Source organism: Saccostrea echinata, unplaced genomic scaffold (assembly GCF_033153115.1).
Source record: "Saccostrea echinata isolate AGI-Se365-2 ecotype Australia unplaced genomic scaffold, CSIRO_AGI_Sech_v1 ptg000009l, whole genome shotgun sequence".
Classification (NCBI taxonomy): domain Eukaryota; kingdom Metazoa; phylum Mollusca; class Bivalvia; order Ostreida; family Ostreidae; genus Saccostrea; species Saccostrea echinata.
The window spans coordinates 37,050,001-37,075,174 of NW_026889758.1; the positions used below are offsets into that span (position 1 = coordinate 37,050,001).

A 25,174-nucleotide genomic window follows, 5' to 3' on the forward strand; every position below is an offset into this window, starting at 1 on the left:
ATGTTTTGCAAGGAGGCCGTCATTGCTGAAACTAAAACTTAAACTGGAGCCATTGATGGAAATCGGGGGAAATTCCGGAAAAAATATGAAAATTGCAAAAAAAAAAAGTTTAGGGTCGGGGGTATAAAATAAGGAAGGTCGGGTAACCGGAACCACACATATTTTTTTATTTGGCCTAATACATACTGTTGAGAACTATTTAAAGTTTTCAACATTTTTGACCTTTACCTTTCCTTTTACCTTGACTTCACTTTTCTTAAATTTGTGTGTAGATAAACTTCAAAGAAACTAATCAAAATATTTTTATCAAACTTCATATGCTGCTACATCTTGATGAGAGCTATTCAACTATCTCAAAAATTTTTTACCTTGACCTTTCCTTTAACCTTGACGTCACTTTCTTAAATTAGTGCTTATCTCAATTTCGAAGAAACTTAAAGATAATTTTATCAAACCTTCTATGCTTATACATATTGACCAAAGCTGTTCAACTTCATCAACATTTTATGACCTTGGCATTTCCTTTGCCCTTGATCTCACTTATCTTAAAATAGTATTAAGCTCAGTTTCAAAGAAACTATTCAAGATATCTTTATCATACTTCATATGCTGATACATATTGTTGAGAGCTATTCAATTGCATCAACATTTTTGACCTTGACCTTTCTTTTGACCATGACTTCAAATTTTGTGTTTAGCTGAATTTCAAAGAAAGTATTCAAGATGTTTTTATGAAACTTATTATGCTTATATGCATATTAATGAGAGCTATTCAAATCAACATTTTTGACCTTTTTATTTGACTTTGACCTCACTTTTCTCAAATTTGTCAGTGATTTTTTTAGGGCCAATTTGGGGCCGAAATTCAGCCCCAGTCCCAATTGAAAATATGCCTGTATTTATCCAAAATGTAATGTGGAAGTTTTCCCAAAGAAAAAACACAGGTACTTGTGGACAGGACTACCCCCCCCCCCCCCCCTTGGGATTTTTAAAATTTCTAACACCTTTTCTACAATATCTTTTTACCTGTAAATATTATAGAACAAAAGTTGTGTAAAATGTTATGATCTTTCAACGGATATCAACAATAAGGGGCTGGCCTCTAAAATTAGGGAGTTTACAGGGGCCAAAAGTGTTTTCCTGGTACATGTATCTCAAAAAGTATTGAGAATTTGTAAAGCATCATAGAAGCAAAGTTGTTTAAAATGACTAGTAGTAGCAATTAACTAAGGAGATCATCAAAAGTCGTCACACCAGAAGTAATGGTAGATGGCTCATTCTTGCTCGTATGACCGTAGATGTCTCTCGATCTCGATCTCATCTCCTTGAAATTTAGACTGAAGACTTATTTGCTGCTTTGCAACAAGCTCGTCTAGTTCTAGTTACTTTCTCAATACTTTGATTTTGTAAGTTGTTTTACAAGTCTGTAACTATATATCTTCTGATGATAATGTACACAGATTGCGGAGAAAAGAGAAAGTTTGAGTTCTGTGATGTTCGTGATTGTTAAGTTTTATGTCTGTTGCAGGAATATTTGAATCATATACATGTAATATATATGAGACATCACCAGATGCCTGTGAAGGGCTTCAAAATAAGACCTTTACTCAGCACTTGGGCCATTGAGCAGTAAGAGTTCTTTACAGGCTTTTAGGAAGTGACTTCATTGGGGGGGGGGGGGGGGGGGGGGGGGAGGAATCTATTAGATTCTTGACATGCAATTAAAAAAAGAAGTGACAAGGGGCCTCAGTTTTTAAGGTTTCATCTGAAGGACTCAACAACTTTCACTTCAAAGTGCCAAGCCCTTGGCAAAGGATAAGCTGCTACCAATTTTTTTAACATTGTGTTAGGTTTATCATGTTCAACTCTAACCCATCAATCTTCCTACTAGGGAGCAAGCGCTCTTCTGATTATAACTCTACTAATTATAATGTTCTATGATGGTTCAGAGGTTCATAAAGATATGTGATGCTTTGGAAAGGTTACCATTAATTAACTTCATTTCATACCCCCCCCCCCCCCCCCCCCCATCAAAAAAAAATTTTTTTTTTTTTTTTTTTTTAAAAATGCTTGATGGGTGCAGATTGAGAAAGGCAAAAATTTTCTGTCAGGTATCCACCCACCCACCCACCCATACAACACATATTCCCACCTCCAACACTTTATTTCGAAAAAAAAAAAAATTCTTTTATTTTTTTGTATAACATTGATCAAAGAACATTTATTTTAAATTTAATTTAGTTTCATAATATTGCATTCATACTGATAAATGTAGTTTCCCTTCCATGGTAGTAATTTTTCACCTTTTAAAGAAGATTTAGTAAACAAGCTGACTATACATGTATATGCAGATATTTAAGTTTTAAGTTGTATATCTTACTAAGTATAATTGGCATTGGTGTCATATTTTGAACTTTTGTAGGGGCATTTTATTATTGTGACCTATGTATGGTTGCCTTAATCCGACAATAGCATCAATTTAGTTAGTGCGTTAGCAGTAGAAGAAAGAGGTCATTTGCCTTTAGACCAGATAGATTTAAAATTTTATACCTTGTTAATGCCCAGTAAGAAACACCAGGTTATTGTCATATATATGTAAAGTAAGTCACAGGAGAAGAAATATTCAAAAGTAGGTCGTCACTGGAGTAGGTCTAGTACTGTAACCATGTAGATCTATAGATATATAATTATATTATACTTTCATGTAAATTAGTTGAATCTGATTCGTCTCGAAACATTTGTTAAAAAACACCATAACCCACTGAATGATGAAGCCACGTCCTCAAGCATAGCAACAGGCAACATTGCTTGACGACGGGTGATATTCCAAAAAATAGTGACTGCACAGAATTTATGCACACAAGGTAGAGTGTTATATCTATTTGTATAAAACATTCAGTATAATATAAGAAATATTGCATGTAGTTGAGTTTAACATTGAAAATTTTCACCCCTGGAAAACCATTGTCAACCTCGGCTGCGCCTCAGTTGACAGTGGTTTTCTTGGGGTGAAAATTTTCAATGTTACACTCAAATACATGCAATATTTATATACATGTATTAAGAATGTGTATGCATTGCAGCCATTAAAAAAGCTCTGTTAACAAACCAAACAAAAATCAGATTAATCTACCTCACATATAAATGTATATGACCAAAATTTTGGTTCAATCAAGGCATTGAGAATTTAGGTTTGTGTAACAGTTCACACTAATTAGTAGATAATAAATGAAGCTTTTTATTAGTAAATGTACTGAAATGTCTTCCCACTTATGCAGTTCTAAGTTCAAAAGAAGTAGCAAAATATCTTTGTCAAAATAGCCATTTATTAATTTATATATATATTTTTAAATTAATATTAAAAATGTTAAATATATGCTGGTTCAGATAGTGATGCCAAATGTTATATTGCAAATCGGGAAAATGCCATATTCAGCATATTGGACTGGTGTTTATAAGTATTGACGAATCTTTAAAAAAAATTAACATAAATTTGAAATGGAAATGTTCTGTTGATGTAATCCACCTATTTTTATGATGAATGTGAAGAACAGTGAAACCTCAAATGCCATAGCACTTTTCTGAACCTTCCAAGAAATTTCATGACTATTTTATTTTGCATTATAATTAGCACGTACTCTGCAAGGTTATATCATGTACATTGGGTTTTAGATAAGGAAATTCCCTAGTATTTTGTTTGTTTGTTTATTTATTTGTGTTTAACATCTCTTCGAGAATTTTTCACTCATATTGAGATGCCACGACTTGTGGAGGGCTGCAAATTTAGACCTTTAGTCAGCACTTACCGCCTATGGCAGTGAGGTATCTTTTTCTTGCCAGCACTACTGCAACATTGGACCTCAGTTTACGGTCCCATCTGAAGGACCGGTTTAGCATCCCTCAACAGGATTCAAACCTGGGACGCAAGGACCAACTCCTTCCTCCGCGACTCTGAGCAAACTCTCTAACCACTGCAAAACACAGGGGACCCAGGGCTGTATTTTGCCTATGCTGAAATAAGTACCATATCCTGTTTTTTTGTTCTGTTTTGTTTTTGGGGGGGGAGGGGGGGCTTTTTGTTTTTAGCTCACCTGAGCTGAAAGCTCAAGTGAGCTTTTCTGATCACATTTTGTCCGGCGTCCGTCTGTCTGTCCGTCTGTCTGTCTGTAAACTTTTCACATTTTCGACTTCTTCTCAAGAACCACTGGGCCAATTTCTACCAAACTTGCCAAAAAGTATCCTTGGGTAAAGGGGATTCAAGTTTGTTCAAATGAAGGGCCACGCCCTCTTTCAAGGGGAGATAATTAGGGTTTAGTGAAAAAATAATGGCATCATTTAAAAATCTTCTTCTCAAGAACCGTAGGGCCAGGAAAGATGAAACTCATGTAGAAGCATCCTCAGGTAGTGTAGATTCAAGTTTGTTCAAATCATGACCCCCGGGGGTAGGGCGGGGCCACAATGGAGGATCAAAGTTTTGCATAGAAATATCTAGGAAAAATCTTTAAAAATCTTCTTCTCAAGAACAGCAAAGCCATGATGAGCCATATTTATATGGAAGCATCCTCAGGTAGTGTAGATTCAAATTTGTTCAAACCATGACCCCTGGGGGTAGGGCAGGGCCACAATGGAGGATCAAAGTTTTACATAGAAATATATAGGAAAAATCTTTAAAAATCTTCTTCTCAAGAACAACAAAGTCATGATGAGTCATATTTATATGGAAGCATCGTCAGGTAGTTTAGATTCAAGTTTGTTCAAATCATGACCCCCGGGGGTAGGGCGGGGCCACAATGGAGGATCAAAGTTTTACATAGAAATATCTAGGAAAAATCTTTAAAAATCTTCTTCTCAAGAACAGCAAAGCCATGATGAGTCATATTTATATGGAAGCATCCTCAGGTAGTTTAGATTCAAGTTTATTCAAATCATGACCCCCGGGGGTAGGGCGGGGCTGCAATGGACTATCAAAGTTTTACATAGAAATATATAGGAAAAATCTTCTTCTCAGGAACAGCAAAGCCCAGATGGTATATATTTATATGGAAGCATCCACAGGTAGTGTAGATTCAAATTTATTCAAATCATGACCCCCGGGGGTAGGGTGGGGCCACAATGAAGGATCAAAGTTTTACATAGAAATATATAGGAAAAATTTTAAAAATCTTCTTCTCAGGAACAGCAAAGCCCTGATTGATGTATTATTATGTGGAAGCATCCTCAGGTAGTGTAGATTCTATTTAATTCAAATCATGGCCCCCATGGGTAGGAATGGGCCACAATGGAGGATCAAAGTTTTAAATAGAAATGTAAAGGAAAATATCTTCTGAAGAACTGCAAACCATGATTAGTCATTTTGATATGGAAACATATAGAAAAAATATTTCTTCCCAAGAACAGGAAAGCTATGTTTAGTCATACTGATATGGAAGCATCCTCAGGTAGTGTAGATTCAAGTTCAAATGATGACCCCTGGGATAGGGAGGAGCCACAATGGGGGATCAAATTTTTACAAAGGAATATATGGGAAATTTTTTTAAAATCTTCTCAAGTACAACAAAGCCATTTGTTATATTGACATGGAAGCATCATCAGGTAGTTTAAAATTCAAGCCCCCCCCCCCCCTTCCCGGTAATCTTTTCAATACTGAACTGATTTGTGCTTTTGCCCAGCCAATGTGCTCAGGTGAGCGATGTGGCCCATGGGCCTCTTGTTTTCATTTTGAGAAGGAAAAAAAAATACAGCCTCCTTATAATTTATATTGGTAATATCACATTAATGTGTAATAATGAGGGTCAAAAAATCACACTTTTATGCCTCACTATGTTAGGGATGGTTTGCATATCATCAAAACTGGTATTAAAAAAAATATTGGCAATATTGCACATGCCTAATCTGTATCATCCTTTTCTGACAGTGACCTTCCATATATGACCCTCAACTTCACTTTTTCATCATTTGAAATTTCATTTAACACTAATATTCTTATGATGTCTCTCCTTGAACATCTATTTATGTTGTAAAATGATTATGTCTGCATGCATTAAAAAAATGTGCAAAGTTTAATTGTCACTTTTATTGATGAATTATTTTACATAAATTACCATGAACTTAAAATCCTTTTCGATGTTAAAAGAATGAATTGGTGGGTGTAATCCTAATGTTCTTGAATATTAAGTTGAACTATATTTTTAAAAATAAGATCTATATTGTCTTCTTCAATGAGAAATATTGCCAACTGAACAGAAATGAAATAAATGCATAATTGGGCAGTAAATTTATCGGCTTATCAATGATCTCTTTCGGTTTGTACCTGAGTGATTACCAATACAGGATTAATGGTTTGCCTAAGACTAAAGGGCCCCGTGTGAGTCTGCTGATTGAATGTTTTTCTATGCTGAATTCATTTGCTAAAGATTAAATTTCTATACATAAATTTTCCAGCTAGCCCAAGTCTGAGATAGCCTTCTATTACTGGTTTCTATAATAAAAATGGTAATGAGCTCTGAGACAATTTTATTGGACTTGCTTTATTCATGTACTATGATAAAATGATGCATAGAATTTAAATGGAATGTATGGTACAACTACATATTTTCAGCTCACTTTGATAATGTTTGGGCTTTGCAATTGCTGTCAACATCTAAGGTTTAATTTTTTCTCTTCAATTTTTATTTATCTATTTATTTATTCAAGCAGGTCTTTTACCGAGAAAATAAAAGGCCTATATTTGCCAAACTTGCATAGATGATGCATTTACTAGGTTAATGCATGATTACCATATATACTTTAAAATAATTTTATGCAGGGAAGGAACTTCAAATATTACTATGATATTAAAATCTGTACTATGCATAAAGTACCAATTCTTTTCAGATTTTTATGATTTAAATTTTTGTAAATGTATATTGTTTTTAAAATTCTCAATACAAAATCAAATTTTGATGTTATACCCCAAATCATACTTTGAAAACATGTAAATAGAATATTGATATGAAAATATGCGAAAATTAGTACCAATTTATAAGCAGATCAGTGGCAAATTCCACCAAAATAGACTTTCAAAACAAAAATACAACTGACTTGGAGGACTTAAATATAAGCAAATAAACTTATATATATGTGGATAGCTTACTAGTGTTTTGCTTCAGATACTGCATATACATACATATTATTTTGTATGCCCCCATAATCGAAGATTTGGGGGCATATAGTTTTTGCCCTGTCCGTCTGTCTGTCTGTTTGTCTGCAAAAACTTTAACCTAGCTTGCTTATAACTTTTTAGCTATATGGCTTTCATATTTCACTGTATTCCTTGTGACAAGTCTTTTCTTTCGGTTCCATCGTATTTGACCTTTTGACCTTAACCTTGGAGTTAGACCCAGTTTTGCAAAATTTTACCCAACATTAACCTTGCCAATAACTCTTGAACAGTTGGTGCAAGGGCTTTTTTACTTCATGTGTGTAATACTTGTGAAAAGACCTTCCTTTGGATACCAACAACATTGACCCTTTGACCTAGTAGTTTGACCTACTTTTGAAAAACTTTAATCTTGGCTATAACTTTTGAATGGTTGGTGCTAGGGCTTTCATACTTCACATATGTAATCTTGAGACAAGACCTTTCTTTGGATACCAATGACTTTGACAGTTTGACCTTGACCTTGGAGTTTGACCTACTTTTGGAAAACTTTTACCTTGGCTATTATTTTCGAACAGTTGGGGCTAAGGCTTTCATACTTTAACCTTGGCCATGACTTTTGAATGGTTGGTGCTAGGGCTTTCATATTTCACATGTGTATTTCCTGTGAGAAGGCCTTTCCTTGGGCACCATTAATTTTTACCTTGATATTTGACTTACTTTTGAAAAACTTTAACCTTTTCCATATCTTTTCAACAGTTGCTTCTAGGGCTTTCATATTTCACAGGTATATTCCTTGAGACAAGACCTTGCTTTGGGTACCAACATATTTAATTTGCATTTGAGAAAGTTTAACATTTGCTATAAGTTAGACTCTCTGCTAGAAAGGACAATAATTAATTTTTTTAAGTCCTAGCTGAGCAGACAAGTAATGAAGTGAATTTCACGTCATAATGTCATGTAAAAATGGCTCTGATTTGTGTCATTTTTTGTTGATACATGTCTTTCAACTAATAAAATTATATCAAGTATTATATTTTTTTATTGACACTCCCCCCCCCCCCCCTTTCCCCCTTAAAAAAATCAACTTTAATTAAGACTGAGTTAGGTAACCTTTGAACAGTTGTAAATATAGCAATATAATAATTGTGGAAAACATGTATAAATACACAATGAAATAAATGGTTTACAAGGAGAGTAAGTGAGTGCTGAGAAATTTGTAGATATATATATATTTCTCACATGCAAGTAAAATTTCGTTTGCAGTATAAGAAACTTCACTGGTCATTTTATTCCCTGCTGCAAGCTTTGTAATGCTGTAAATGCTCATCTTTGAAACAAATGTTATCATTACATGTATATCTGAAGCTGTAATCATAACATGATTATGAGCAAACATCCCCCCTTTTTTAAAGTCAATGTTGAAAACTGTTGAGGACAGAACTTTTTTTAAATGTTAGGATGGTAGAGACATTAAATAATTCATAAGTAAAGTTTATTCATTTTTAGAAAAAGTTTATAATTATGGTTTTAAAAATGAAAATTTCAATTTTTTTTCTTTGGAGGTATAACTCCGTCTACATGCAAAGAACATTAAGGATTCATAACCCAAAAGTTGCTCATATGGTAATTTTAGGCCATGACAAATTTTCTGGGTATCATTCCCAGAAAATTCGTCATGGCCTAAAATTGTCAGTTTTGAAGAATTCAAGGTCACAGGCTATAAGTTAGTTTTTAGCTCACCTGAGCAGAAGGCTCAAGTGAGCTTTTCTGATCAAATTTTGTCCGTTGTCTGTCATCATTGTCGTCGTCATTAACTTTTCACAATTTCATCTTCTTCTCCAGAATCACTGGGCTAATTTCAACCAAACTTGGCACAGAGTATCTATGGGTGAAGGGGATTCAAGTTTGTTTAAATGAAGGGCCAAGCCCTCTTCCAAGGGGAGATAATTACAAAATAGTGAAAAATTAATGGCATCTTTTAAAAATTTTCTTCTCAAGAACCAATGGGCCAGGAAAGATGAAACTCATGTGGAATCATCGTCGGGTAGTGTAGATTCAAATTTGTTCAAATCATGACCCCCGGGGGTAGGCTGGGGCCACAATGGACGATCGAAGTTTTACATAGGAATATATATTGGAAAAATCTCTAAAAATCTTCTTCTCAATAACAGCAAAGTTATGATTGGTCATATTTATATTGAAGCATCTTCAGGTGGTGTAGATTCAAATTTGCTCAAATCATGATCCCCGGGGGTAGGGTGGGGCCACAGTGGACAATCAAAGTTTTACATAGGAATATATAGGAAAAATCTTTTAAAAATCTTCTTCTCAAGAACAGCAAAGCTATGATTGGTCATATTTATAAGGAAGCATCCTCAGGTGGTGTAGATTCAAATTTGTTCAAATCGTGACCCCCGGGGGTAGGGTGGGGCCACAATGGATGATCAAAGTTTTACATAGGAGTATGTATAATAAAAATCTTTAAAAATCTTCTTCTCAAGAACAGCAAAGTCATGATTGCTCTTATTTATATGGAAGCATCCTCAGGTAGTGTAGATTCAGGTTTGTTCAAATCATGAGGGTGGGGCCACAATGAAAGTTCAAACTTGTAGGAAAAAAAGCCACAGTTAGTCAGAGAAATATATAAGCATCCCCCCCCTTCCCCCCGTTTTAGGGTTAGGTTGGGACCACTTAATATATGCATTTAAGCTTTTCCATACTGAGCTGATTTTTGTTTTATTTTCCTAGCCACAGTGCTCAGGTGAGCAGTGTGGCCCATGGGCCCTTTGTTACTTAATTTTACATGCAGATCTTTTTCATAATTAGTTATCATGCCAAATCTTTAGATCTTCTGCATATGGAAAATTGGAAATGGACTAGTACTATATATTTTTTCCTTCAGATATATAAATGTATCGTAAATATATTTGGATTAATTCTTGTGAAAATTAAAATGCTATGTTTAGATCATTGATCTGTTCTTGAAACTTCAAGTCAAACATATGAACCAGTCAGAAAAGCTTTGTTCTTCTGAAGTGTAACATATGGTTTATGTACCTGATATGAAACCTTTAGGGTTTATGTGAAACCTTTTTTATTATGATCATGAGTTATTTTGTTTTTTTTTTTTTTGGTTTTGAGTCACAGGCACTTGTTTCGGTAATAAATTTTTAACCCATAGCATAATAATAACACAAGGTATCTAACTCCGAATTACATGGAGCACACCCCTCCCCCAGAATCGCACTCATTTACACTTTCAGAGGAAATACACTGACAAACTGTTTATACTTATGTTTTCTACGATATTTTATCTACACAACCATATATGGCATGCTTGTCTTTATTTTCTTTAGTCTCCGTAAACAGCGTCAAAACTCTGCTCGTCGAGTGGAAAAGTCGACTTCAACCATGAAATGGTATGTGCTAATCCCGCACAGAGATTTTGATTGGCTAAAAATCTGTTTCTAAAATTACATCCGATAAACATCGTAATGTTTTCAGGGAAAATCAGACGTAAACAAGTTCTATTTACTCATGCAATATTTAAACACTGGAATTGAATTTTTAAACCCACTCATTTTTTAATTCTGTTCTCTGTGCTGGATTAGCACATACCATTTCATGGTTGAATTCGACTTTTCCACACGGCGAGCAGAGTTTGACGCTGTTTACGGAGACTAAAGAAAATAAAGACAAGCATGCCATATATGGTTGTGTAGATAAATTATCATAGAAAACATAGGTATAAACAGTTTGTCAGTGTATTTCCTCTGAAAGTGTAAATGAGTGCGATTCTGGGGGAGGGGGGTACTCCGTGTAATTCGGAGTTAGATACCTTGTGTTATTATTATACTATGGGTTAAAAATTTATTACCGAAACAAGTGCCTGTGTTTTGAGTATCTGATTTTAACAGATGTAATTAATTATGTCTAAGTACACTTTATTTAGTGTTATGGTTATTAGTTTTTGTTATGGTTATTGGTTTCTGTTATTGTTGTTTTTTTCCTTCTTTTTTTCTACTTTGTTGTTGTTGTTTTTTTTTATTTTTGAGCAAAGGGGGGGGGGGGTAATTAAATTTTGAGGAGAAACCAAAATGTGGCTTTACTGGATTAGTATCATATTTGAATAGAACTAAAAATTGATGCTTTTTTATTTGATTTTATTTTACTTTATTTTTTTATTGTTGCAAATAATTCATTACTGTCTTCCATAAAATATTGCAATTTATATTTTCATTAACTTTTTCAGATGAATTCCTGACAAAGGCATTCAATGTAAGTACAGGCAATGTTCATTTAACACTGTTATTGTCTTACATAACAAGCAGGTACATGCCCCATGTTCTGCAAATGTTGAAAACTTTATGGTGTACACTAATTAAAAATCATCCACTGAGTGCAAACAACTCAGAAATACATATTTGAAGCATGTCATGGTCTCTGCTATATAGTATAAAACATGATACAGAAACTGACAACTAGAAACACTTTGTACCAAATTAGATTTGTGGCTAATTGTGTTGCCTGCAGACCAGAGGGACACTAATAGGGATCACTTTACCCAGCATCTGTCTGTCTGTCTATCTGACACACCTTGTATCTCAAGAACTGTAAGAGGTATGGATTTGATATTTTGCACATATATTGCTTGGCACTATGGCTTTTGTAAATTACCATGGCACTGGTCTCATGATCCTTGACCTTGACCTTTGACCTACTTTTCAAAAAAGTTCAGAATGCCAAAATACAGCATATTGTTGACATTTAAGAAGTAAGTTTATGCTATTTAGCATGTGTACTATTTGTTGTAAAACATTTTGAAAAATACTAGCATTACAATCCACTTTACCTTGACCTAATTTGCAAAAAGTATCCCAAACAGTTTAATATAACTTATGCCTTTTGAATTTTGAGAGGCAGGGATTTAATAATTAGCATTTATACATGTTTATATATGTTTATGGGCACATGATACTATATTTTGAAACTGTATGATGTTCAGTTATAACAAACTTGTATTTAGATAGCATGAAAGTACATCGGGATCAGTATTCCACAATTGATTGTGTAGCCTGACAATTGCAGTAAAGACAGATTGAAATCCTCTTTGGAGGATTGTTGGAAACACATATCAATAAAATGATAAATAATTATTTCTAACAATTTCAATTTAATTACTCATTTGAGGGTTAGGAACCATATTTTCTTTGACTGTCAGATTCCATCACGGTCTAATACTATCCATTTCATAGATGCTTTTTTTTCTTTGAAGGTAAATGCATGAATCATCATGCTAGTAGTAAATTAAGATAGCTGACCATTCTTAGATTTATTTACATCATAATGATGCTAAAAAGCAGGCAACACATGCTTTCCTTGGAACACTCTAGATTTATAAATGAAGGAAGCAACTTCATTTTATTTAACATACCTGAAATGCATGGTTATGGTATATTTTGCTATAAAACTTGAAACTGTTACTTCTAATTCATGGTGTTGGTGAAAAATGAGTTGAGATTGGTGCACACTGCTTGAGTTAAACTGTATGCAGATATATGGATCGAGCTTTGCAATCAGTCTGCTTATTGATCAGCAAAAATTAATTGGTTTCCACTTTATAAGTTAGAACTAAAAAGTTCTACAGTGCTTTTCAGTTTGGCAGTGAAAGAAAATCAGAAAAAATTAGGATTACATAATACTGAAAGAAAAAAACTGAACCTCTCCAGATTTGGCTGTATAAGGAAAGGTCAGCAATCTAAATAATGCAAGTGATATAGCAATGAACACATACTGTTTTCAGCATTCTATAAATAATGGAGATTTCATGAATTCTTCTCAGTAGATCTATATTGACAACCTCTGGCTTCATACTGGAAAAGCTTAAAGCCTTTAAGGCTGCCCTTAAGATTTATTGTTGTTTTATTGAGTGTATTGTCTGATAAAATTGTCCGTCTTCATTAGGTGTATCAAAGCTTCCTGTTTTCATCAAGGCACAGTGAAATGGCTTGATATCTGAGAACCCTATATTTACTCCTTCCTCACGTACTGTCTTCTTTCTCATTTTATTGATTACAGCAACTGCAGATTGTGGGATGCAAAGAAAGATGTGCATGTTTTAATGTATCAAGGTTTGGTTTGTTGGTTATTGACTACTATTAATTACCGTAACAAAGATAGTGTTAACAGATCCTGTTGTGATTTTGTTTGCAATAAATATTCCAATAAATATTTCTGTTTACTGGCATCTGTCATAAGATGCAAACTGTAACTTATTTCTTAACATAAGAGTGCATAAAATGCTAAAGGTGCTCAGAAAAAGAAGAAAATAATCTCTGAAGTCCTGTTCCTGGTTGTAGATCTCAGACATTTGCTTTGTGATGTAAATTTTATTGATCTTTTTCTCATAAAGGAAAGGATGCTCTTTATTACAATGGTGAGATATGAGAAAGATGAAGTCTTTGAGGGACAACAACATGCTATAGTGTAATTTTTTACCAAAATTCATTGACAAATGCCACATCAAGATTGATCATTGTAAGGAACAAAAGAGCTTGTTGTGGCTAAATGATTTTCTGTTGTCAGCCTCCAACAACCTTTGTATTGATATTGTAGATGTTGCTGGTGATGAATCCAAAGAAAAGAAAAAAAGGAAAATACTTTAATTCTTTTTCAAATTTTGAATGATTATTATTATGATATTTCTTTGAGAGGCTTCACCTTTAGCTTTACTTACATACAGAACATTTAAGATGACCTCTATACCACAAGGTCAGAGATAAAGAGCCATCTACTTTGGACATAAGAAGATTTTTCTGCTCAGTGTTTTGAGAATCCTTGCTTGACAGACATCAAACTAATGATACATCGGTACCCTGTAAGAAATGAATGTCTCCTGTCGATTTTGAAATCTCAAGGTCAAAGGTCAAACTACTTTGCATATAATAAGATATCTTGAGAACCCTTTGCTTGACAGACATCAAATTTGGTACATCTATCGATCTGAAGGTCTGATATAGCTCAAACTTAGTATTATGGTTGCCCCTGACTACTTGATAAGCCATATTTTTTACTACCTTTATAGACATTCTAAATTTAAAAGTTGATCCTTTTCTCTTTTCAATATTGGGACACGGAAGGGAAGGGGGTATATGTTTCCAAAACTTGTCTTTTGAAGGGCTGTAATTAATTGGTATGCATGGTTTTCCTATCTATCTGTCTGTTAGATTATTGTGCCCATGCAGGTGATTTTTCACCCAGCAAGGCCAAAGACTATCAAACCTTGTCATTTGATACATCTTGGGTGCTATAATGTAGATGATGTTGCAAATGAATAAGTAAAAATGACCCCATTATGGAATTTTATGGCTATGCATACTAATGAAATCTGTCCTGGTCATACCTGAAAAAATATGAAATCTTAAATCAGCAAACCTTGTCAGTTTGGTTAAAACAAGTGGCCCATGGAGCAGCTCCATCACTCACCCAAGCACATTGGCAAGGAAAAAACACAAATCAGTTCAGTATCAGTATTGAAAAGTTTACATGGGGGGGGGGGGCAAACTTGAATTTACACTACCTGAGAATGTTTCCATATCAGTATAACTAATGGCTTTGCTGTTCTTAAGCAGAAGAATTTTAAAGATTTTGTAAAAGGTTTTTTCATAATATTTTTATGTACCGGTAACATTTTGATCCCCCACTGTGGCTTCATCCTACCCAAGGGGGTCAAGATTTGAACAAATTTATATCTACACTACGTGAGGATGCTTCCATGTTAATGTGACTAATCATGGCTTTGTTGTTCTTGAGAAGAAGCTTTTTGAAGATTTTTTCATATATGTATTCCTATGTAAAAATTTGATCCCCCATTGTGGCCCCAGCCTACCCATCATGGTCATGATTTGAATAAACTTGTATCTACACTACCTGAGGATGTTTCATCTTCAATATGGCTAATTATGGCCTTGAGCAGAAGGCTTTTTTTTTTTAAAAAATTCTATATATTCCTATGTAAAACTTTGATCCCCCATTGTGACCCCATGTTACCCAGGGGGTCATGATACATGTATGAACAAAGAGTTAAGTTCACTTCCTCCATAAAATGGCCCTGCCAATATACCAATTAACTGACCAAGTCCCAGTGTACCCTTTCAAACATCAAGTAGAGACTTAGTCCTTTCATCTCCTGTAAAAAAAAGTTTCCTCTGAGAGTCCAGGTATTGGAAAACAGGCTTTGTGAAATTGCTATTTTTTTGAATTTTGAAGAAAATGGGTGTATTTGAGCACCTTCAATAAAGAATTCAAATATGTGCCCACCTGCAATCCAAAAAATAAAAGATGGATTATAATCTTCTGAAACAGTTCTTTCATTATGACCCCTTTGAAAAAAAGGGAGGGCATTACTTTGCTGCTGTCTGTCTGTCTGTAGGTCCACCAACAGTTTCCCTTCATTTTCTTCGCAGTGGTTGCACATACTGAAATGAAATTTTGTATACAGATTTATCATAAGAATATCTAGGTCGAGTTCTGTTTTGGGTACGATCGAGCAATTTTTGACAGAGTTATGCCCCTTGGACTTAGGAATATTCCAATTATTTGCAGTTTCCATTCATTTTCTTTGCAGAGGTTGCATATACTGAAATGAAATTTGGTATACAGATTAATCATAAAATTATCTAGGTCAAGTTCTGTTCTGGGTACGATCAAGCAATTTTTGATAGAGTTATGCCCCTTGGACTTAGAAAAATTCCAACTTTTTGGGGGGGGGGATAAGTGTTTCACAAACATCTCTTGTTATACACAGTACCAATCAGACCCAACTTGACACCCAAGCAGTCCCAGAAAACAGTCCTCGGGGAGGGGATTTTTCTGTATACTGGTAGAAAAACAATATATTAAACATTTCCATCACATGATTAGCAGTATGATGTGTGCAATGAATGCTAACATTTATACCCATTTCCTTCCTTAAGTAGTTAAAGTGTACCTTACAATATATGACTAATGATTCATGTCTAATATGATTCATTAAAGATAAATAAACATTGTGTTCATTATTATGCCCCGTTATGAATAAGACTGGGGCCTATAGTATTTGTCATGTCTGTCTTAATATCAATCTGTCCTTCCATCACAGTTTGCAATTAGCTCAGTTTCAAAGAAACTATTTAAGATATTTTTATCAAACTTCATATCCTGATACATATTGATGAGAGGTATTCAACCGCATCAACATTTTTTTTTCACCTTGTCCTTTGACCTTGACCTCACTTTTCTTAAATTAGTGTTATCTCAGTTTCAAAGAAACTATTCAAGATGTTTTAATTAAACTTTATATGCTGATAAAGTGTTTACTTAAGAAATAAAGTCCACGTTATCGTGAATGTTGCAGGATAACCTCCGAGGTCGAGAAATGTTGTCTGAAATATAAAAGCCGAGGCGTTAGCTGAGGCTTTTATATTTCAGACAACATTTTGAGACCGAGGAGGTTATCCTGCATCATTCACGACAACAAGGACTTTATTTCTATTCTACTAACGGCTCTAAAATACAGTTGATCGTTTTCTCTAAAGAGAAACGAATTAGGTCACCATGTCGCAATTTCGCTGTTCCATTTAACACCAGAGGGTCAATCGATTGCATAAAATGCAGACGATTTTAACTTTTGTTTGATTAAAAATATCCTTTAATTATTTATAAATTTGCTAGTAACATAGATTGATTAATTTTTATGAATGAAAAATAACAAAATCAGTTGTCTATTTCATTGATTTATCAGTAAAATCACAGGAGTGTAAATGTTGTGGGGAGGTCCGTAGAACAGCCCCATTTGGCTATAAAAATGGATATTTATCAGCTGTTTCAGGCAATACACACGTTTAGACTGCGGAACACGACACATCGATGTGGTCTAAATAAGTATTAGATTATACAGTGAAATATTTATTTCAACTGTACAGATTTGACATGTGTTTCTGATCTGATAATTTTTTGATGACGTTCGTGATTTATTGGAGAATAATGTCCGCGGCATTTCTTTGATCTCGGCAATAACCGTAGTAGAATGAACACTAACTCACACTTAAGGGGAGGTCAGAGGTCATTCAAAACAGTAAGTCGTCTTTCAAGGGGCTCCAATAAAATACCAAAGTAACTTCATATTTTGTATTGAGAGTTCATATATATTGTGTTAATTGATGAGAGAGTCTATCTGATCACTTATAATTGCATTTTAATTACCCGAAATGGTGATTTATGATTTTCGGCTGTTTTTCTCTGAGCAAGTATAAGAACCCATGAGAGCAACTCATGCTTCTTATGGCAATTAACATTAGTTGTGAACTGCTGATTTATTCTGTAGTGATATCTTATTACTCTCTCAATATCTTTTTGGAACATTCCAATATATGGAAAAGTCTTCCAAAAATATTTTACAGCTGTGATTAGTCCAAGAAATATGGAAGCATCTTCAATCAGTGTAGATCCAAGATTGTTCAGACCATATGACCTCCTGGGGGGTAGTTTCACTGTTTGGGACCACTTTTCATTTATGTACAGATTTCTGCTTTTCTTTAGCAAAAGTGCTCAGGTGAGCAATGAGGCAATGGGCCTGTTATTAATGATTAAATAAGTAAAAATGTATAATGTAGTAAAATTCTTAGTATTATTGTTTAAGTTCATGGCAATTTAGACCTCAACTAAAATTTGTAAATATCATACACAGTCCCCCCCCCCCCCCCCCCCAACCTCCAGTTTGCATCTTGCACCACCCATTTGTGTTTGCTTCTCTAAGTGAAGTAAAAATTTGGGGGTGCTTTTTTTTTTTTAAACGTTTTCATATTTTTTACTTGCCTTTTTTTTTCTAGTTGGAAAAATGTTTTTATTTATTTAGAATTGTATGTGTCTCCTTTTTTCTCAGATTTCTAGGTTTCTGATTAATAACTATTGAATACTTGTAATGAATTATGCACTGTCTGCATATTTTCCCAGTATTTTAAGAAATGCTGTCACTCATTCAATATGTTTGTCATAATTTTGTTTAGGCCAACTATAAAAAAATGTTTAATGTACTCCGGCCAACCCATCAAATCACCCCTACCCAATCATTTTCATGTCAGTACTTTAAATTTTATTTATTTTTTTCTTTCAAGGGAAATACAGATTGTCCATAATTATCATTTTTAAAGTTAAGGTTTATCATATTTCTTAAAAATGTTTTTTAGATTGAAAGTTTTAACAGCAATTAATATTTAATCTTTCTAGTTTGTATAAACAGTGAGTGTAATGAAAACATAAACAAAATCTAAATCTTAATTAAGACTTTAATTTCATGAAGATTATCAATGTGTTCTAAGATAATTCAAAAAAGAAAAAAAAATACCTACCTACCTTACCCACCTTGGAAAAGTGTGGGTCAGAGTACATCAAACAAAATTTTTAATGATGGCCTTAATAAAAAAATAAGCAAGTGTGTACTGCATGTATGCTAATTGATATTCAGTTTGATTTCAGTGAGTCATCATGTGTGAATTAATTGTTACAACTTGCCCCTTTTGAAATTTTAAAAGTCTGATCAGAGTGACGTTTTTTCTGTGAGTTTCTGATTTGATCTGTAATTTTGTTGCAATTTAACCTTTGATAGATATCAGAACTTCTTGTCATCTAGGAGGAATTTTTTTTAAAGTATCGCAAGCATGAAAAGTGTCAATACAGAATGAAATCTTCAATCTTTGTACTCTGCTCTAAAGATAAGAAAAGATCGCTTTTTTGTAACAACATCCACCTGTATAAAATTATCACCCGTATTAAATGCCTGAATAAAACACAAGGGAAGCAAGTCAATCGGGGTGTATATTACCGGAATCTGCTAACAATAAAAATCCTCTTAACTGTATAACAACTGATTAATGAATAAGACTAGGAGAGCGTTTGCCTCAGAATTGCTGAACTGAAAAAAATCGGAATTTGCAGACTAGCATACACGTCACTCTAGCCGTTATATAGTTGGTTTAAAAACCTCAAAGCTTGCAGAGTGTAGAGTTGTAGTGCCAGTGTGTTTATACAAGTACCAGCACGCGTAACACTAGCTCACCTGAGAAAGCTGATACCAACTCTATACCTGATTCTTACCTGTGAGTTGATCAAGTTGAAATTTTAAAGCATTTTGGGATTTTATTTGAAATTCTTCAAGTTCAAATTCTGGAGGATTTAGAAATTTCTAGCAAAAATTCGGGTAAGGGTTTTAACAATTTGTTGCAAGAATTAATTCTCCCCTTAGGACATATAAAATGTGTATTGTTAACATACATTAATGTAAATGTAGGATGTTTATACCTTTATTGGTTGATATTTGGTTCCTTAAGAGTACACTTGAAGCCTATAGGTTGTGGTAAAGTATACGCATTGAAATCTTCTTTGGTGAAAAGTGCAGGTGAAGTGCTTTATTGTTCTTGCCCAGCTTTGATAAATGAGAAGTTGATGCATACAAATTTTTCAGTTAAACACTTGATATTGTCTGCAGTTTTTTTTACAAATAAAAACAATTAATGTGAAAATTTTCTGCTGTGCATAAAAAAGAGAATCAGTTCTGTTCATCTGAATATCAAGTTTGACATTTGATGATAATGTCTTGACATCTTTTGACTTATTTAAATATATGTAAAAATTTTTGAGTTATTTGTTAATTGGTATTTGGCAAACAATATTTCTGATTCCCCCCCCCCCCTTTTTTTTTCAAGTATTGAATTAGTTTTAGTACATGTATATCAAAGATCAATATTTTTTTTACAAATTAAGCATACCAGTAATTTGAACATCAGTTTACCTGTTGTTTTTTTTTTTTTTTTTTAAAAATATATACAATAGGTACAATATATCTTTGCTTCAGCATCTGGTCAGGTGTTATATCTGCTTTACCATAAATCACCCTCCTCAGTAGGTGCATTAGGTGTCTGGTGTTTAAAATGTAGAACTATCCATAGACCTTGCCTAAGATTGTATGATATTCTGTGGCAGAAGATTCATAGGTTATCAATTTCTCACTTTTGTCTGTGCTTGAGGAGATAAAAGTAAAAATGAACTCTTACTAGTATAAGATATGATTTTTTTGAAATTTTTGATAACATGTTTATATACTCTCAATTATTTTGTACATTAAAAAAATGCTGCTGAGGATTTCATTTTATTTTCATGGACATAGTTGCATTTTTATATGTGATGAAATTTTTGCATTTTTCAGTAATATGAGTAATCTCCATAATCTCTTAATTAACATTATACATATGATTCTTGTACTGAACAAAAAGGGGCTAGTGTATTCTGGTACAAAAACTTTTCTCTTTCCAAACCTGTACTCTACTGAGTGGAAGATGCTTGACTTCTCACATGGATTGATGGAGAATTGAACAGTTTTGGAATTTACATTGGCAATTTCGCTGATTACACAAGTTTGTGGCCGGTGGCCCATTGGAATAGTGCCAGTGCTCGGATCTGAGCAGTTCAATGCTATTAGCACATTAATTAACAGAGTGTAGTCTATTGATTGGGAAGGCAGGTTCACACAGGGATTCTCCTGTGTCATTGCCCTCACTGTAACCTCCTAGATTTATTGTGGGTCTCAAACATCATAACAAGAGGAGTCAAAACATGTCAACATCTTAAGAAAAAAATACCAGTAAGATACTTTAGGGTATACCTGCATGTTAGCAGTTTGTACCCCGATGAAAAAAGAAAAATATAATGGCTGTTGCCAAACAGGACTATACCTATTCAACATGTTTTGTTTCAATCTATATCTGGGTATCTTTTTATTGTATTTAAAGTTGGTTATAATAACTAGTTAAATGTAGCAGATTTAGAAATAAAATTTAAATAAAACACCCAGGGGCCCTGAATTTAGTAAGACTACAAAATTCACTGCATTGAAAAGCCTCTGGATATTGTTACTTTTTCTGAAAAACATGTTGTATGTTGCTGAACTTTTCATTTGAAATGTATAATGTCCCTTCTTCACATAGGTATTTAGAAGAATGTAGCTATTCAAGACTTTATTCTTGTAAACTCTTTGACTTATTTGTAGTCTTCCATAAAGTTTAGATAAGTCAAGTGTTTTAGATAGAGGACTTGTATTTTGCAGTGGGGGTATATATTGATTTAAAGATTTCAGGAAGTTTTAGAGGGTTCTTGCTAAATATTGACTCACCCCCACTGACTGAGTCCAAGGGTTATTGTTGAACTTCATAGCATATAAGGGGACTAAGAATGCAGAGTAATGCTGGATTTGCTGTTTAAAAGTCATTAAGCAAAATCTGTATTGTATCTGAAAATTTATCTTCCATTGCAAAATCGCCTTTAAAAAATTTGTCAGTTAAATCAATTCAGGAAATTGAATAGGGTTTTATGGTTTACACGCACTGTATTGAATAGCTACATTTACATTAAAACCTTAAGTTATCTTTTAACCTTGACAGTAACTCTGCATTAAAAAGAATGATTGCTTTGGGGTTTCTTTTGAAAAGAGCCAATATTTTCAGCAGGTATTAACCCAAAATTCAATCACTATGTGTTATTCCCATATGAGCTAAGTAGACAAAACCTATTGGAGCAACACTAGAGATATTGATGAAAAGAATTTAATTATTTGCATTTGTGAAAGTTCCTACCAGCAAGTCAGTCATCTGACAGTATTCATTATCCTTAATGAAACCAGAATTTGATAATCAAAACAGTAGCTTTTCATGAAGTGTTGGGGTCTCTTAGGGCCATTGCTGGTGTTCCTCCAGACTACTAATGGTCTGTAGTTTTATTCAGCATTTTAATTTTACTAAAATATGTATATGCAGGAGTGTCTCAAGCTAACAAGGTGGACACAACTCAGTACCTCTGCATACCTAAAATGATTTTTGCAATCATGCAGAATTGAAGGACAAAAATTGAGTAAACAACATTCATGAATTAAGATTATAATTATGGAGGCCAAACCTTGCAGTATATTAATTCCATATTCTAATCTTGTTATTCAAAATAAAAAGTTTATTTTTGAATTGATTGGTGGGGTTTTGTAACCTTTGGCAAATGTTCCAAATTATTTACGTTTTTAATGAAGGTTATAAGAATTGTCAAATTGGTTGCCACAGACTGAAATATTAATTATCCTTGGATAGACTGTGAGTATCTTATTTGTTTTATGCTTTAGATTAAACTGATGATACTTGCAAAACATCAGTGCAGTACTTTTTTTTGGGGGGGGGGGGGGGGGGTAATAGAATAGAAATGTTGGGTCACAGATCTGTACTTTATTATGTCTTAAATTAATGGACACTTATTGTGCACAGAGCTTGCAGTTATGGTCAGTTAAGCAAATCTCCAGAGTGACCAGCGGTGTTGTATCCAACCTTGTTTCTGACCCTGACTTATCTAGATATTTATTTAAACAAGCTGACCAGCTGTTTATCTGTTTTTCTGGACATTTCATAATCTGACAACATTGGTCAGAAGCAGTATGAGTAGTAAACAAATTTATGTCTTGGCCTTGACATCTCATAACTTTACCTCTGTTATCATGGTCCTCTCAGGTCACTGAAGTACTGAAATGTAGACCTGCATGGGACTTGAAATTCTCTCACCCCATAAACATTATAAATATCCTTTTAGAGTGACCACACTAGTAAAATGTTTATCAATTTGACACTTATGACGTCTAACTCCACCTTACAAATGTCATAGATTTGCTGTCTCATATTTATATATAACATTTATCATTGCAATTCAACGCCAATTCAGTTGTCTGAATTTTTACAAAGGTGATTTGATAAAATTAAGTAGGTACATATCAAAAATATTAATTTTTAGATCAGGCCATAACTGTGATTCCAGTCCCAAGATTGCAACCAAAAAATTCAACAAATTTAGAGGTGGTGTCTAAAAGTATAGATCAGTATGTTGTAACACATTTATAGAAGGCAATTTACAAGAATTCAGCTAGTATTGCTTAAAATAAAAGCCTTATAATTTTGTGACTTTTTTACCCAGTTTCTGATGATAACTTGGCACATTCATTCCAATGAATATGTTTCTGTAGACAATTAGAACTGTAATCATACATCCACTCTTTTTCTTGGTAGCCCGCTTGTCCTTAGTATAATGGCAGAAATCTGATGTTTATTAATTGGATACAGCAGAACTCATTTCCACTGGTGTGCTCCATCTAGCAATATTGATGTTCTGAGGTGGCCATTGATTCCCTCTGTGGTATTTCTTAATCCTGTATTTTACCCAGTGGTCATTTGGTAGCTCAGCAATAACCATTATTGGTTGTGTATTGGATTTGGTATATTAGTATGTACAATTAGTTTAATTATGGAGGATGCATTTCTAAGTAAATTAGAAGAAAGTTAGTGTTCTTGGATGTGTTATTTTGGGCAGGCTTTCATATATTTTGCGTCAATTAGGGTGGCAATTGGAAGTTATTTGTAGAGGAGGTGGAATTTATGACGAGATTTGTGAATGCATAGAGAGTACTTCACATCAAGGCAGTGACGTAAAACTGAGATTCATCTTAAGTAGGTGCTTTTTATTATATATCACACGAAGGAAGCACTGGGCAACATCAGTTATCAAAGGCTTCAGGTAGGTATTTCCAAAAAACCATGGCAATCAGTGCATGTAGACAACAGAACCTTGTCACCTGACATCCAATTATTCATTCATCTAATAACAACTTGCCTTTCACTAACGTCCCCAGCTCACCAGTCATCCCCAGAGCACTGACTTGTGCTGCTAATTAATTTGGCCTTCCAAAGCCAAAAGTATAAAAAGATGGTTTCATTTATTATTCAGGTCAATGCACCAAATGTGCAGTGTTCAGAGAATAATGAGATACCAAAATGATGTTGTTTTAAATCGTAAGGCAATTTGATATTTTAAAAAAGGTTAAAAATATGTAAACTTGCATTTGGATTGTCATATTATGACAGCAGTCTTGAAATAGCTTTCATTGAAAGAATTATAAGCTATTTTAAGCATATATTATTAATATTTTTGTGACAGCATAGTGATGACATACTTGTAAATGTATGGCATTTTAGGTTTTACAGCGTATTCATGGTATTCACATCAAAGAGCTAGTGCTCATTACTCAGGGTCAGCTTAGCAACTTGGGAAGAGTATGAGACTCCTTATAGATTTGTGATTTATGATGTTTTAGGACTTGTGTTTGAAAAAAGGATTGAATTAAATTTAACTAAGCGCAAATGTATGCATTCATTGCACAAATACAAATTTTGGACTCGCTGCCTATTAAAGAAATAAATTTAATGTGGTACATGTATTTTCCAATATTTATCAATTCAAGTCACAGTGGATACATTTACTATATACTTTCAGGTTGAATAGTTGACATATATTGGCATGGGATAAATAGAGTTCTATAATTTTGTTAGACGGGCCTTGCCTGTCTGATATGCACAATATACAGTCTCTTTCGAACGATAGAGACAGGCAATACCAGTCTATAATTTTGTTTAAAGTGTATAAATTCCTACAATTTTATTTTTTTTGTACTTTTACTAATGCTTTTTCTTTTACATTATACTTTTCTTTAAAAAAATTTTCACAAAGGTAGAAAAGTAATGGTTTGCCATAAAAGTACCGAAGCATTTATTAAGATGTCAGAGTGGGAAGAGAGAAGTCATTAATTTCTTGTCCTGACATAATGTTTATGGCCAAGAATGTTCATAAAGAGAAACCTAGTGGATAAGAAATTTTTATTTTTTATTTTTAATTTTAATTTTAAATGTCTACGAACTTACAAAATGTTAATTTGGGTGAAAATTAGATGAAACTGGGACCAGAATGTATGACTTTTGAACTTTAGTGTCTACATCTCACAAGTTTATACACCATGAGCAAGTGACAGCTATAATTGCTCCAAGTCCACTGTTCTCTATGGTTCAGAGGAATCAGACAAGGAGATGGTTTATCACAAATTTACCGGTAGTTTGCTGGTTGTCAGAAATTGTATTGTAAAACCGT

The 25,174-nt window shown here is 33.8% G+C and overlaps 1 protein-coding gene across 3 annotated transcripts in view; it reads left to right on the forward strand.

Annotated features, from left to right (window-relative positions):
- LOC133182321 (steroid hormone receptor ERR2-like) overlaps positions 1-25,174 on the forward strand; it is a 67,704-nt gene that overhangs the window by 12,223 nt on the left and 30,307 nt on the right. Inside the window, exon 2 of one of the 3 annotated variants that reach the window (XM_061317120.1) lies at positions 11,394-11,419. The gene's annotated coding sequence lies outside the window, so the exon portion shown is untranslated. Of the gene's footprint in view, positions 1-11,393; positions 11,420-19,270; positions 19,377-23,751; positions 23,771-25,174 lie in introns of those variants that run through there. The other 2 variants (XM_061317121.1, XM_061317122.1) reach the window with 2 other exon arrangements.